This window comes from Podarcis liolepis (assembly GCF_965112155.1).
Source record: "Podarcis liolepis genome assembly, chromosome: 12".
Classification (NCBI taxonomy): Eukaryota; Metazoa; Chordata; class Lepidosauria; order Squamata; family Lacertidae; genus Podarcis; species Podarcis liolepis.
This window is the reverse complement of record NC_139563.1, coordinates 57040168-57056833: the sequence shown is the minus strand read 5'-3', so window position 1 is coordinate 57056833 and position 16666 is coordinate 57040168. Positions and strand designations below refer to the sequence as shown.

The window sequence follows — 16666 nt, the reverse complement described above, 5'->3', positions numbered from 1 at the left end:
AATTTATTGGAAGCTGATCAGGGAGCTCCTCAATGCAAAGATTAGGAACAAGCTTCCCTGAAAGTCCACCTGTTCTCCACTACTGATCTTCCCCCTGCAATCCACTGCTGCAATGGAGCTTTTCCATGCCAGGTTCCAGGATGATTTAGGGTAACTGGGAGGTCCCAAATGAAGAGTGTCTGTCCTAAACATGCTGCACAATTTTCTGCCGCATGAAGGGTTCCACTATAGATGCTCAGGGGTGCCTAAGCAATCACATTCCTATGAATCTGAACACAGAGAATTTGAAACATGCTGTGTTAAGGCATGCTTAGTTAGCCTTTTCTTTTTACCATTTTGATACTGGTTTTAGTTTTCACTTTGAGTTTGGACTTTTAAAAAGCTATCTGCAAGGCAGGAGATTGCTACACGATCCCAAATTATGTCTGGTTTCTATCTTTTTGGGAGAGAACTCTGACCTTCTGTTTAAACCCATGATTAAAATTTTATTGATTGTGACCTGGCTGACAATCAGACAGAGCTGGAAGGATGCTTTGACATATGGTTTATGAAAGCTTTGCACTTCATTTGAAAAAACTGGCTCACAAAGTCACCAGTGGCAAATCGGCACCAGAAGACTTCACTGCTATTTAGTGTTCCTTCATGATGTACAGGCAGTGACCATTTCATGTGCATTTGATAAGTGCATGGCTGCCAACACTGGCGCCATTTTCAACTGTGGAAGGGGGTGGAATGGGGTGGGGCAGGCTTATGCACAAAATGACCTGGAACATCATTTATTTTGTTATCACCAGGTTTGGGTGCGCATATCTCCTCACCAACAGCTCCTGAGTAAGTTTAGCACTTGCGGGATAAGAGAAAATGTCCCATTTAAAGAACAGGAAGAATAAATATATGGTTTTGACAATGGAAGGATATAACAAATGGATCACTATTGGGAGTCATTTATTTTTAATAAACATATTTATTTTCAAGAATACAGAGTATATAAAGAAATAAGAATTGGTAAACTTCCAATTGTTTCTCCTGACCTTTTAAACTGTCCTGTGCTTTTTAACTTGTTCATAATTGACTTGCAGTTAGGGCAGAGTAGTGAGGTGCCCAGGTTTATGGATGACAAAAGTGGTAAGAGTAAACAAAGATCTCTGCAACCTTTGTTAATCGGCCTGATGTGGTTAATGGGTTCCAACATAAATTAGTAAAAAGTGATGCACATTGGAGCAGGTAAGCCTGCCTTCACATAAATGCTTATGGAGTCTGAACTAGTGAACTGGGATCATGGGGTCATGCTGATGAAAACGTTGACCCAGTGCATGACGGAAATCCCATGCTACAGATCATCAGTAAAAGGTTTGAACCCTGCCCGCATCACAGTGTTGTTGTTATACAAATCTATGGTGAGAATACTTGGAATACACTTGGAATACTTGTGTACAGTTCAAGTTGCCATGTCACAAAAAGGATACAGTCGTACCCTCTGGATACATAAACTTCAGAAACGCTCAATCATGTTGCGCGCATACGCAGAAGCGGTCCTCCGGTTGCGAATTCCTTGAGATGCGGCCGGACCTCCGGAACGGATCCCATTCGCAACCGGAGGTACCACTGTATTGTAGAGCTGGGAAAGGTTCAGAAAAGGACAACAAAAATGTTCATGGGGCTGGACAGCTCATCAATGAGGAAAGGTTTTTAGTTTAGAAAAAGGGAGGGAAACATGAGTACACATAGACCTGCTGAAGTTCTCTCTGTGCCCAAAGAATATATCTCCTAACAAAGCTAATATTAATTTAGCCCTGCGGATTCATTTTTGTGCACAGTCTTCTCTGACTTAAAAAGTAAATGTTGCCCAAATATAAACTTTATAGCATGACCCTATGCACATTTACTAGGAAGCAAGTGCACTTAGGATTTCAGTCTTATTCTAAAGGTCCTGCGTGACACTGCTTTTCTAGATTTTGTCAGGAGAGTCAGGTTAATCCAACATATCAAAGCGTTCATGGTAAACATGGAAGACCTCTCTTCAAATAAGTGATTTCAAGTTCAAAGATGTGTATAGCTAAAACAGCAGCTCTCTTTACACTGTGACAAATTTCTTTTGAAACCAAAGGGACCTTCAAAAAGCATTTTGAGATCTAGCACATGACTCTGCTGTAAAATCAAATAACTAAAGTAAAAAGTCCTGCAGGCACACATAAGCCCTTGAGCAAACCTCAGGAAGCCCTTTGGATCCTGGCCACTGTGAGGTAGGATTTTGCTAATCCTCCCTCTTGCCCTTCTACCGTGAGAATGAATAACTTAAGGGCCTAGATCCAAAGAGCCACCTTAGGCAAGCCCAAGAGCTTGCGGATGCCACATACTTTGAAGTACAGGCTCTTGCACTAGACTTCAGAAATAGAAATCCAGCTCCCATTCATTAGGCAGGAATAACTAGTGGCATAATTTTTTGATCCTGGCATAATACTGTAAAGTGCTAATGAGGTGCTACAGAAATAACAAATAAAGTGTACACATTTGAAGAGACATTTGAATACTGATAAAAAAGATAAGACTTATAAAGAAAGTGTGTAAACATCTTCTGCTCAAACAAGCAGCCAGAAAATCTAGACAAAACTCAAAAGAGAGGCTTCAGATAGGGAAAATAAACAAAACTGAAGCCTACATGAAATTTTACAGAAGATGGCCATATTCCTGCTTTACTGGGGATTGGAACTAGATGACCCTGCAGTTCTATAATTCTACTCTTATAAAACAGCAGGGGTTTGATTTAAGGCTGGAACGAGAGAATCCGCTAAGTTATCCTGTGATAATGGGTGCAGTAAATTAATCAAGGGAACTATATGCAGTTAAAAACATTGTTGGTTAGAAACTTCTGGAATGCAAGTAAGGACTAATGTATGTTTTTGTTCATTCTGAGTGCCCTATTTATAGGTCCCAAATAAATGTTGGCTACTATAAGGGTTTGGACAAAGGAATCCATACCTGAATCTAGACAAGCAAGTATGTTCTCTGGCTCAGGTTCCCTAAGCCTGAGCAGGAACCTGAAGAAGAGGAAGCAGAAATTACTGCTCTGCTAGCCAAGCAAAACTCAGGATGTGGGTCCTAGTATTTCCTATCAGGCTTGGCCAATCAAGTGGCTTCAAACTGTCAAACACTCACAGTTGTCAGTTCTCCTTTGCGTGCCACACTATTGTGGCTCACCAAACTTGATCCCAGCCTCCATTCCTGAAGTCCTTGGTTCAAACCCCAGAGTAGCTTAATTCCTTGTGGAAAATTTATGGCTGCCATTTTTCTCTTGGCAGTAAGAGTTCACTAGATCAGGTAACCAAGGTCATTTTCTCTTTTCCATTAGTGCTGACAGAAGTTGTGTTAGCAAATCCATCCAGCTCCCTAGAGATGATGTAATGTCAAAGCACTTGTGTGTATATCAGTTATCATGCCAACCCAACAATTTCTAAAATATCAAGAGGATATCAGGTCATTTTACAACCTGCAATGCATTTAGTATTGCAAAAAAAAAAAAAAAGGAAAAAAGAAGGGAATCTGTGTGTGAAAGAAGTTTTGTTGGCACTTTAATACTGCTTTCCCTGGGATGTTTCAGCTTCATATTTCAGGCTCACTGCAAATCTGGCTTCTTCTTCTTTTTTTACTACTGAAACTGTATCGTACATGGATGGTGGCACAATGACGACCCATTCCTGTGCAAATCTGAATACCTTCCTTTTTGCCAGTGCTGTTCTTTGCTAGATATAAGCAAAAGAGGAAGTCCATATGTGGACACAATGGCTGATCTCTAGCTACAATATGTAAAATGATTCACTGGGGATCTTCTTCCATGGCACTAGGTAAAAAATTCCCACATTCAGGTAAAATCAGTTCCTAGAACTATTCATATACAGTAGTACCTTGGTTCTCAAACTTAATCTGTTCCGGAAGTCCATTCCAAAACCAAAGCATTTCAAAACCAAGGTACGCTTTCCCATAGAAAGTAATGCCAAATGGATTAATCCATCCCAGACTTTAAAAACAACCCCTAAAACAGCAATTTAACATGAATTTTACTCTCTAACAAGACCACTGATCCATAAAATGAAAACAATAATCAATGTACTGTACTATAAAATAAATAAGACAGTATTGCAGAAGATGAAAATTAAAATTACCGTATTTTTCGCTCCAAAAGACACACCAGACCATAAGGCGCACCTAGTTTTGGGAGGAGGAAAACAAGAAAAAAATATTCTGAATCCCAGATGCCAGAACAGCAAGAGGGATCTGGCTTCTGGGATACCATGTGGCTGTTCTGGCTTCTGGGATAACCGCGCCAAGCCTCTTCAGGACAGCAGGATGAAGGCTCCCCCTGCCCGAAGAGGCTGCGCAGGGCTAAGGCAGAAGCCAGGACATGCGCGTCGCTGAAGGGGCGCTGCGCAGTTCTCCCTCTCTGAGAGGGAGAACTGCGCAGCGTCCCTTCAGCGAAGCTGGAGAAGGAACAGAAGGAGACCCTTCTGTTCCTCCTCCGGCTTCGCAGGACAGGTGCATCGCTGAAGGGACACTGCGCAGTTCTCTCTCACTGCGCAGCGCCCCTTCTGTTCCTCCTCCGGCTTCCAGGACAGGCGCGTCGCTGCGAAGCCGGAGGAGGAACAGAAGGGGCTCTGTTCCTTCCCCCGCTTCACTGAAGGGGCGCTGTGCAGCTCTACCTCTCTGCGCAGCGCCATTCACTCACATTTCCCCTTACTTTTTAAGAGGAAAAAAGTGCGTCTTATGGAGCGAAAAATACGGTAATTTTTTCCCCCCTTACTTGCTTTAATGATAGTCATTGTTTGGAGGGAGGACTTATATCCATTTCCGCAGTCTCACAATCAATCAATCAATCAATCAATCAGCTGAACTGGGTTCCACACAGTCACAAAAACAAATTACCGAGAAAGCCTCAAAAACAAAAGCGCAAAATAGCAAAACCAAAAGCGCCAAATACAGTGGTACCTTGGTTCTCAAACTTAATCCATTCCGGAAGTCCATTTGACCGAAATGTTTGAAAACCAAGGCACGGCTTGTGATTGGTGCAGGTGCCCAGGAAACAATAGCTGACAGCCCCATTGGATGTTTGGCTTCGGAAAATGTTTGAAAACCAGAAAACTTACTTCCGGGTTTTCAGCGTTTGGGAACCAAAGTGCCACTGTACTACCTCTTTTTCTTTTAGCTCTCTTCTTCAAGATAAATATCCTTTCACTCGGAATTTCACTTGTTCTTTATAATCCTTTCTGCTCTTCAAGGTTAGCTTGGCTTTAGAAGCTTAACTTTCCCTAGAAGGGGTGGATTTATTATCTTCAATATAAAAAGCAGCAATGCCAAGATTAAGCCAGTTCCCCATCCTGGATTATCAAATCCTCTCAAACTTCTATTCATGGAACAGCTAAAACTGATTTTATCTGAAAACATACCCCACATATTTACTGTTGAGTGTTTCCCTACAAATCTGTTAAGGAAGGTTTGATCAACAGTGGAGAGTATCAAAATAAGGTTAAAATTTATTTTATGGCATTGTCTGCTTAATTACGAAACAAGTTGATTCATCCTTAGCTAAGCATTTCCTTGCAAATAATGTAAAGATGAAATATAACCACAAAAAGTTGCTTTATAACCAATTTTGTCAAACAAGGAAATTAAGCTACATTTGCATTTATTAGCAAACACTGATTGGTCAAATGGTTTTAAAAAACTGAAGACAGGAAAACCATTGGGAAGTAATTTGTGTTTCTGTGCAAACAGGGAATTAAATTGAAAAGAAAAATCGCTGCATTTTGGCTTGATTACTGCTCAATATAGAGGCCCCATAAATTAAATCAGCACTGTACTCAACCTTGTGATAATACAGTATGATCAGATTACTGTTTCACATTCCTTAATTACAGTGGACACTGACACTGATCACTACTGTGTGATTAAATTACTTCTTTCTTTCCATTTAGCCCTTATCTGACTGCTCATCATTTTCTTAGGATATTTCAGAGCTAAGATGTTTTCAGATCTAAAGGACCATGTGTGGAACTCCACCTGGAGTTCACTTCAGAGGCCAGTACCTGTCTCACCAATACTTAAAAACACAATTATATTAAGTATGCTGACTGTTTGCCATAATAATAAACATTCACTCATTCACCTATATTATGTATTGCATTAATAATGTAGCTTGGAAACCCACATTCTAAGCATATAAACTCTGCTGCATTTGGTTTTTCATCATGTATATTGTAATTGGAAGAAAAATAGACCCCTAGGGTAATGATCATAATATAATAATAATTTATTATTTGTACCCCGCCCATCTGGCTGGGTCTCCCCAGCCACTCTGGGCAGCTTCCAACAAAGATTAAATATACATTAAAATGTCACACATTAAAAACTTCCCTAAACAGGGCTGCCTTCAGATGTCTTTAAAAGAAGCACCTTTATAAAGGTGCTTCAAATCATTAGCACCAGATAGGTGGAAACCAAGGAAGTACAGAGTTTTCACCAGTTTTGATTTTAAAAGTTGAAATAAACAGTGCATTTCAGTAGATTAACTTTTTTCTCATTTTAATAAAAAACAGGTTGTGTGTGAATATTTCAATGCGGTTTAGCTTCACTGTTTTGTTTGGTTGCTGTTTCTTTGGCACCATTTCTGAAAACATCACACTGGCTATAACATCTTAATAGGAACTGCAAAATAAATAGAATGATATCCCACAACTCTATATCTGACACGATGATGCCACCAGACATTGGCAACGAAATCATGTTGATCAACGCAATCGGTTGGCTTGGGCTACATAAAGGACATCTGAGGGCAAATGAGCACAGAGCAACCGAAACAAATAAATGAACATTTTTGCAAGAAAGACCAAAAGGGAATGAGTTTTTCGTCCTTTCAAATACTGTGTGAAAAAATGGGAATAGTTTCAACTCTGCCCTGGTTCAAACAGCGTTTATGTGCTAAAACACTGAATAATCCTCACCCCTACCCCACAATGGTAAGTATTACAGGGGCCCTGAGTTTTGGGGCCTTTGGGCACATTTGCAAACTGAAAAAACTGTCATGGACACCACACATACCAAGCAACCAAACACACATGGCAACAATATTCTGGCTACAATAGCATGCTTCTCTCAACACTAATTTCAGTGCTGGGAAAGGGATTCTGTGGACACCAAGGAAGGAAAGCCTCTATGAGCATATATATACCTGCAGGCACCACACTGGTGACACGTGCAGTATAATAACAGAGGTCTATTTAAAGTGCATGCAAACAGTCTTAATTTGGCTCCAGGCATAATCTTTTACTCCTGTGTATTGATACTAGAAGAATGATGTATTTTATTGATAGCATATTGGATAGATTTCTCAGGATAGGTGGGTAGCTTTGGACTGGATGAATCATATCAAAAGCCACACTCACTAAATTCAAAATTATGCAATCTCAGATAATAAAATTTAAACACATACACAAAAATGAGGCCAGCTCTGTTAATCACTGAATATTTATCCCACATTCAGAATCAATATGCATGCATTTCTTTTATGTCAACTACACATCTTATGGTATTTTTAGCCTAATATTTCCATGGCAACAGGGAATGCTCCATTTGAGAAGACAGATGTTTCAGAGCTGTGTAGCTGGGGAATTCAAATGAGAGGTCTAAGCAGTTTTTCAGAACTTACTGCATCTTCCAGTCTTTTATCATAGAGTCATTTGTTGATTCTTATAGCTTCTGATTAAATCTGATTGCATCGGAGTGGGGAAAAAGCCACCAATATTATGTTTTTTTTGTTCAGATAAATACTCGTGTGGCAATAACAACAATGAATTCTTAGAATTATCTGAATCTAACTTGTGAGAACATAAATGCTCTGACTTCCCTATTGAGCATCAGTAGTACAAAACACCTCATCTTAGTTTTGCGAACAATTCACTTGTTTTGGACAATCTCTACCAGGATGCAAAACCAGACTTGTCTCAAGTCATCTTACTTCAGACTTCTCAAGCACTCAAGGGAAGAGAAAACACATAGGACAGATCCAAGGGTTTGGTAGTCAAATGGCTAAAGCACCCCTTGGGTTTTTTCCATTTTAGATGCAAAATAGAGAAGAGAATCAAGAGCTTTTAGTTGTTAGCTCTGAAAAGAACGATATTTATATTAATAAATAATATGCAATGCATGGGTTGCGCCTTTCTTTCTGCAAAAATATGTACCCTGTTCTTCATTCAAGTTATAAGTGTCTGGTGATAAAATGGTCTCTGTGTAAATGGTTATTTATGGTGTCATGTTCTTGGGTTTTGGGGTTTTTTTTAAAGGAACAATCAAACTGTTTAATTATCATGCATTTTCAGCATAATATGAAATAAACAGTGGCTTAAGAAAGCAGAAATGCCTCATACTGCAGGGGCAGGGAGGAAAGCAAATGTTAAAAAAAACAACCCAACGATTTGAGTTACACAACCTCGCACTGCACTGAGCGGTGGAGCTCAGTGGTAGAGCTAACATTTTGCATGCTGAGGTTCATTCCCTGACATCTTGAGGTAGGACTGGGAAGTACCCCTGCCACAAACTCTGGAGAGCTGCTACCAGTCCATGAAGATAATTACCGTATTTTTCGCTCTATAACACGCACCTGACCATAACACGCACGTAGTTTTTAGAGGAGGAAAACAAGAAAAAAAATATTCTGAATCAAATGTTGTACTAAACTATTTATTAAACAACCGGTATATCAGAATCATATTACAATCATGTAAAGTGAACAGCAGTCAACAGTGGCATTAAGAACCATCATCACTGTCATTAACAAATGAAGAGAGAATTTTAGGTTCGAGTACTCTTCTAGTCTTCTGTGAACCCCAAGAACTCATCAGTGTCAGAGTCAGAATTTATGAAGTTCAGCTCCTCACAATCACTGGCATCACTTTCTTCGCCATCTTCATATAAAATGTCATCTTCTTTTGAATCCAAACCATTGCTAATGCCACATTTCTTGAATGACTGTGCAACGATTTCCTCCTTCACCGAGTGCCATGATGTTTTCACCCATTCACAAACTTGAGTGATAGTGGGCCTCTTCATTCGTCCAGTAGGTGTCAGATCATGATTACCAGCAGCCATCCATTTGTTCCACTCTTCTCGCATGAAGACCTTAAATGGCTTGTTGATGGAAACGTCGAGAGGTTGCAACTGGCTGGTAAGACCTCCAGGAATTACAGCTAGATGAGTCTTCACTTCTTTAAAACACTTTTTTGTACTTTCGCTAATATGTGCTCTAAACTCGTCCAGTACTAATAAGGCAGGTTTTTTCAAAAGCCCTCCAGGACGTTTGGACCACACTTTTTCAACCCATACTCTCATTCCATTTTCGTCCATCCATCCTTTCTCATGAACATGTACAACAATTCCTCGTGGAATCACTTCTTTTGGAAATGTTTTCCTTTTGAAAATTAACATGGGTGGCAATTTGGTGCCGTCTGCACAGCAAGACAACACAACCGTGTAATGGGTTTTCTCATGTCCAGAGGTTTTCACAGCAATAGTTTTGGCACCTTTCAGATCCACAGTCCTATTAGATGGCACATCAAAGGTTAGCAGGACTTCATCCATATTCCCAATCTGGCCAATTTCAAATCCATTTCTCTTCCTAGCATCAATTACAAATTTATGAAAAGACAGAATCTTTGATTCATATTCTTCTGGCATTTTTTGTGCAATTCTAGTTTTCGTGCGCATAGCAAGGCCACATCGCTTCATAAATCTGTAGCACCATGATGGTGAGCCAGTAAAATCATGAATGCCTTTCTCTAAAGCAATGTGTTTGGCTTCATATATTATCATTTTTGTGGAGACTGTGATGCCATTATTCCGGTGATGTGTGATCCATTCTTTCATGGCCACGTCCAACTGTGGCCACTTTGCAGCATGTCCACGAAAAGTGTGCTTATTTTTATCTGCTTTTTGCAGCTGATCTTCCTGTTTCCTCCAATCTCTTATCATTCTTTCTGTTGGAGGTGGCCCAAAATGTTTCTCTGCTGCTCTGTTTCCATGCTCCTTAGCATATTTCACTACCTCTAGTTTAAAAGGAATCTTATATGCTAGTCTTCTTTGCTTTATCATCCTTATCAGAACGGGGGAGGTTTTCTGCAAGAAAATACAGTTTTCTGCAAGAAAATGATGAAGGAACTGTCAGTAATGTATGGTATCTCCAATAAAGTGATGAAGGAAGGGGGGGGAGCTCACATTTCTCCTAGGCAAAGCAGCCAACTCCTATAGGCCTAGGTGCCTTCCCCCCCCCATTAATATTTGAGGGAGTCATCCTCCCCCCATGCTGATGGGCACTGCCATTCATGCACTTTGTCTTGAGATCATTGCAGTCTGTGAGATGGGGCTTACCTGTACCTGCCCCCCCATATTTTATTGAAGTTGGAAGAGGGAGGGAGAGCTCACATTTGTCCTAGGCAAAGCAGCCAATTCCTATGGGCCTAGGTGCCTCCCCCCCATTAAATATTTGAGGGAGTCATCCCCCACTCCCCATTGTGGTATGTGAGGTGGGGCTTACCTGGCTGCCCCCCAATATTGTTTGAAGTTGGAAGAGGGAGGGAGGGAAGGAAGAGAGAGGGGGAACTCACATTTGTGCAGCTGCCTTGCCTCGAATGAGAGCAGAAAGAGGAGGAGACTCAGGGACACGAGCCTTGTAAGTCACTTTGTTTGAATTTACCGGTGAGGTGCTGGGGGATGGACGGAAGGGGATGCCCTCTTTGTCCCCCCTTCCAGCTCATTGTAAAGAAAGCAGAGTAAGAGCTGCTTACATGTGTGTAAGGGAGAGCCATAGCGCAGGCAGACACTGAGAAAGAGAGGCTGTCTTCCTTCTCCGACCTTGGCTTTTGCACGCGCTCAGCTGTTGCCGGCTTCCGAGCTGCCTCTCTTCTCCCACCTCCCCGAAAAGCCATAGAGCAGGCAAGCAAGCAAGCAAGCAAGCAGGCAGACACTCTGCGCTCAGCTGTTGCCGGCTTCCCAGCGAGGGAGGAGGGGAGGACAGGCTGCAGAAAAGCCATAGAGCAGGCAAGCAGGCAGACACGCTGCGCTCCTCCCGCCTGCATTCGCTCCATAACACGCACACACATTTCCCTTTGTCGTTTAGGGGGGAAAAACTGCGTGTTATGGTCCGAAAAATACGGTACTTAGCTAGATGGACCAAGTGCTGGTAGACGATGGGTCTCAAGCTCTCAGTGACTTAGGGACTTCCCCTGCATGTGAAGATAGGCTCAAGTGGATTGAACGGATGGGACCAATAGTGGGTCCAACATCAAGAAGGTGGTTTCAGCATGTGCTGTAGAAGGAAGTGAGGGGCAGATGGGGCTCGTCAACCTGGAAAGCTAGCCCACCTAGGAGAAGGAAAACTCTGATCTTAAACCTCTGCTGCCTTGCAGGATATCTTTGGGATAAGAAAAGACTAAGGAGTAAACCCTACACAAATCCTAAGATGGTTAGATGTCCTTCTGGCAACTCCTGCAATGGAGCTGATGCAATGAAGCTGATGTGAACTGGCCTTTGTGTTCTTTGAAATTAGGCTGGTTAACCATAGCAGCTCTGAAGACAGAACTTCCCACAGCTTATTCACATTGTTCAACTATTTCTACAAGTGCTCATTTATTTAGGACATGCCAGGTACATTTTGCATTTGAGCCTCCCTTCACTTCCCTCTGGTGTTTCTGACTGTTCTGTCAGACTTTTTAAAAAGAATTCTATTACTGACTTCTGGATAGATTGAAAGTCCTCTGTACACCTCCACCATAGGTTAAAGAGAAACCACATTATTCAAGACAGGAACCAATTGACCCAAATACATACAAGCCTCTACAGTGGTACCTCGGGTTAAGTACTTAATTCGTTCCGGAGGTCCGTACTTAACCTGAAACTGTTCTTAACCTGAAGCACCACTTTAGTTAATGGGGCCTCTCGCTGCTGCTGCGCCGCCACTCCCCAATTTCTGTTCTCATCCTGAAGCAAAGTTCTTAACCTGAGGTACTATTTCTGGGTTAGCGGAGTCTGTGACCTGAAGTGTATGCAACCTGAAGCGTATGTAACCCGAGGTACCACTGTACTGTAATTATCACACTACTGGTTTCCATGAAATGTTGTGTTTCATTTGTTCCCAGAACATTGCATTTGAAGAGTGTGAGAATAGTGTGGTGACGTTGTACTGGTGTAACTCCTATTAGCACTAATTAGACAGCAGAAAATAGAACTCTTCTACAGCATATTTTTTCCTCCCACATAGAAATTACCAGCTGGTGGAAAGCTCCATGAGAAACTGAATGAATCAAATTAATGTCCTGGCATAAGCAGATGAAAGCTCACCGTAACCATGGAAGCTGCATCTATTCATTCATCAACCAAGTAACAATCTCTGATCTGGAGATTGTTGACTAGCACCTTCCATCGTAAGTCTGACTCTCCATTGGAATGTGTCGCTGAAATCGGGTAATATCTCTTGTTTGCCTGGATGGAAGATGGAGAGAGGTGTGTGTATCTGTGGTAACCTCTAACCTTTGTGTGGCTAGGATGCAGCCTACTGTACACAGGTAGGAGTCAATGCCTGTCGCTTTATCCACTTTCACCTCTGCCCCTGCCCACCAATAGCTCATGGGGGAATATGGCCCCAGGCCTGAAGAAGTTAGCTTCATATAGTTTCATAGCAAATAAGGTTAATTCCAAGTCCATCTGAAGCCATTGCATAGTTTAAAGTGGGATTTTCAATGTCTATTTTTCAAAAGTGCTTTATGAAATTTCTCGGCTACCACAGAAGTTTGAATTCAACTGAACATCATATGGCATCCAGAGTAAGTAAGTAATTGGGGAAGAGTTTGCAACTGTCAAGGATCCCTTTATTAACCCAGTTTTCGTGGTCTTCTAACTCAGTCACAAAGTATGCATGCTCAAACTTTCAAGCCAGCATTTTTTAAGAAAATGCTTTGAAAGCATATATTTCCCGTATTCTTAGATGTTGTGAATCTTTATCCCACTCTGCCTAAGTCATGGTTGTACAAAAGAGAGAAGGGATAATTCCAAATTCTTATACTTTCCCATGAGTGGAAGAAGTTGAATTACCTTAAAAGAAATATGCAGTTTAAAATTCCCAGCATGCCCGGCCCTGGCCCTTCAGCTGCCTGTTTCCTGACACCTAGGGAAATGCGACTCATGGATTATTAAAAGCTCAACTGAAACCCAGCACAAACTTTCTTATTCTTACGTCTTTTGTTCTTTGGAAGACAGTGGGCTCAGTTATCCTACTTATTTGCATTGCCGTAAATTATCAGTAAATCCAGAATGGAAAATAGTATAATTTGTATAAAATAATTATTTTCAAGTCTCATATGTAAAAGCTGGTGGAATTTTCATTATGATCTGAATAGATCAGGCAGAGTATCACTGTTCACTAAGCATCTGATTAATAAATCTCCCCACAGTATACAAGGGATGGGCAACTCTGTTTCTGATTCATATAACATTTGCATGTTTTTACCCATAATTCCATTCCACTCCATTCTTGTATTAACATTAATCTTGCAAATTGACATTAATCCTTTCAAAATACATATTTACAAGGCACATTCAAAGATGTACACTTTCTTCAATTCCAATGTAGTATTCTGAGATGTTACAATAGCCAAAAATTGCCTTGCACCATTCAAATCAGTGCAAAATCCAGTGGATTTCCTAACTATGCATTAATTTGAGAAGAATGGATCATTTTATTCACAAAGCCTGAAATCCTCAAGCATCCCTACTTACAAGCCCACGCTGCCACATGGATAATCAAGCCCATGACAGCAAGATATGCAAATATTGCAGGCTTCCTTTATGTTGGGAATTCTGTATTTGACAGTCCTAGTGGAATCCAAGATAGCCACATCTACACTGGAATCCACACTGGGAGTTGGGGCAAGAGGAACCATGAACACGGTTAGAGGAGGAGGAGTTTGGATTTGATATCCCGCTTTATCACTATCCTAAGGAGTCTCAAGGGACACAGGTGGCACTGTGGGTTAAACCACAGAGCCTAGGGCTTGCCGATGGATGGTCGGCGGTTCGAATCCCCGCGGCGGGGTGAGCTCCTGTTGCTTGGTCCTAGCTCCTGCCCACCTAGCAGTTTGAAAGCATGTCAAAGTGCAAGTAGATGAATAGGTACCACTCTGGCAGGAACGGCATTTCTGTGTGCTGGTTCACCAAGCGGTTTAGTCATGCTGGCCACATGACCCGGAAGCTGTCTGCAGACAAACGCCGGCTCCCTCAGCCTATAGAGTGAGATGAGCGCACAACCCCAGAGTCATCCGTGACTAGACCTAATGGTCAGGGGTACCTTTACCTTTACCTTTACCTTTAAGGAGTCTCAAACCAGCTAAAAATCTCCTTTCCCTTCCTCCCCCACAGCAAACACTCTGTGAGGTGAGTGAGGCTGAGGGACTTCAAAGAAGTGTGCCTGGCCCAAGCTCACCCAGCAGCTGCATGTGGAGGAGCAGGGAATCGAACCCGGTTCACCAGATTACGAGTCCACTGCTCTTAACCACTACACCACACTGGTTAGAGAAAACAAAGAGGCCTACCACCTTCCGTTTCTTGATAGCACATGCTCAACAGGTGTCACTTCTCCTAGCAGGGAAATGGAACTATTGATGACCTGGAATAACTCAGTCAGTAGAGCATGATATTCTTCATCTCAGGGTCGTGGGTCTGAGCCCCACATTGGGCAAAAGATTCCTGCATTGCATGGGTTGGACTAGATGACCCTTGTGGTCCCTTCCAAGTGTACAATTCTATGAAAGCTATGCTTTGGAGTTTCTGCCTTTTGTGGAGCTGCTTGGAGGCAGAGAGTATCTGTTAGAAAGGCAAAGATGGTGCAAAATCTCAAATGGCTATGGCTATAGAACAGATTTTATCCCAATGAATTGGGGGGGGGCATAATAAGCACAGACCAAAGAGCCCCACCTGTACCATACCAGTGTACCACTCCCCAACTGACAATTAATATGGAAGGACTTGCTGTCCTGAGTAAGAATTAGAGGCTGCTTGGAAGCAGATTCTGAAGCCAGAAGAGCATGCTCCATACAAAAAAAGAGGAGGGATTCATTTAAGAAAGTACGTAGATAATGAAATCATACTGGTAATATGATGAAAGAAAAGCATATGGCAGAACTCCCCTTAGAGTTAACTGAATTAACAATCAATTACAGAAGACAATATCTGAGTAAACAAAAAAGAAAACCTAGCTCATCCAAAGTCCAGAGCTTTCATATCTGTATCACTTTGCAGCTTGATAATGCCTCTTCTGCCATGCAAGTTAGGGATGGGTGAATCTGTCAATTTCAGTTTCTCATTTTTCCAATCTTCAGTTCTCCAGATTTCCACATCGGCTTGCAATTTTCCCCAAGTCCTTTATTAACATTGTAGTGTGATTTTATCCCAATGCACACATTTGTTTGTGCAATTTTGTGTGTGTAATTTGTACAAATCTTACAAATCAATATATCCTCTCCTACTATCCTTAACATTCCCACAGTTTTTAAATACAGGCCTTTTGTTTTATTATTACCTGACATTTTCAGAAGGCAAAGTTAAAATTCTTCGGTTTTTAAACACAGTTTATGTGCTTCTTTGTCAAGTGTAGGCTTCCAAGCTAAATTTTTGTCCAATTACAAAAATAAAAGCAGATTTGAATTCCTGACACCCAAAAACACATTTTTAAGACCCCTCACTAAAGAAATGTGCAAAAATTAAGTTTTGTACCCTAAAATGACACACCCTAATCAGACACCCCTAGTCAGATACCTCCTGCTGTATAGCTGCCCCACCCTGATGGCACAACTAGAATACAGCTGTGTTAGAAGCAGACAGAACTGGTACAGAAATCTCACTGGCGTTTCTGGCACATTGCAACTTGGTTCTTATAGTCCATAATCTGTGAAACTATTTAGCTTAGGCCAGTGAACGGAATCTATTTTCCATTGTATACCAAGGAAGCTTTGCATGTCAGCCATCAAAACCCTGCACGCTGCCAATAATTCTGAGGACTTTTTTGGTTGACACACTCTGTACATAGAGGTTGTTGGTCCTGACCCTTGCAGAGGAAGACTAGTAGTAGAGGCAAATCAATCATTCTAAGAAACTTGTCTTTCACAGCAGACTTCCTCATTGAGGAACCCCCAATAAGTTTCCAAGGACCCCACAGTATGCTCTGTAATCCATTTTGAAACCACAGTTTTAAATATTCAAAACCTCTGTCACAGGTTGTTCACAAATGGTTTAAAGTAACCTTCCTTAAGTCTGCCAGAAAATTGTTCCAGTTATCCCAGTTAACTTCCTATCAAGCAGTGCTTTGTTTTAACAATGTTTCGTTTTCCTTTGCAGCCAGTTGTCACACAACACAACCTGTTTGGAGCGCCTTTATTAATCTACATTTTGAACTCCTTACAGCAGCACATGCAACACATGTTAAGTATGATGCCCTCAGGCACGGACGCAACAATGAAAGATTCACCTTTACTATGCTTGAGCACATAATTTTTCACAACCCAAGCACATAGTTTATTGCGCATCAACGGTATGTTATGCAGTGAGCTCAGCAAATGCAATATGGAATTAATTCCCT

General features: G+C 41.5%; 1 protein-coding gene across 9 annotated transcripts in view; it reads right to left on the bottom strand.

Annotated features, from left to right (window-relative positions):
* Positions 1–16666, bottom strand: part of HECW1 (HECT, C2 and WW domain containing E3 ubiquitin protein ligase 1) — a 195391-nt gene that overhangs the window by 96542 nt on the left and 82183 nt on the right. The window lies entirely within an intron of this gene.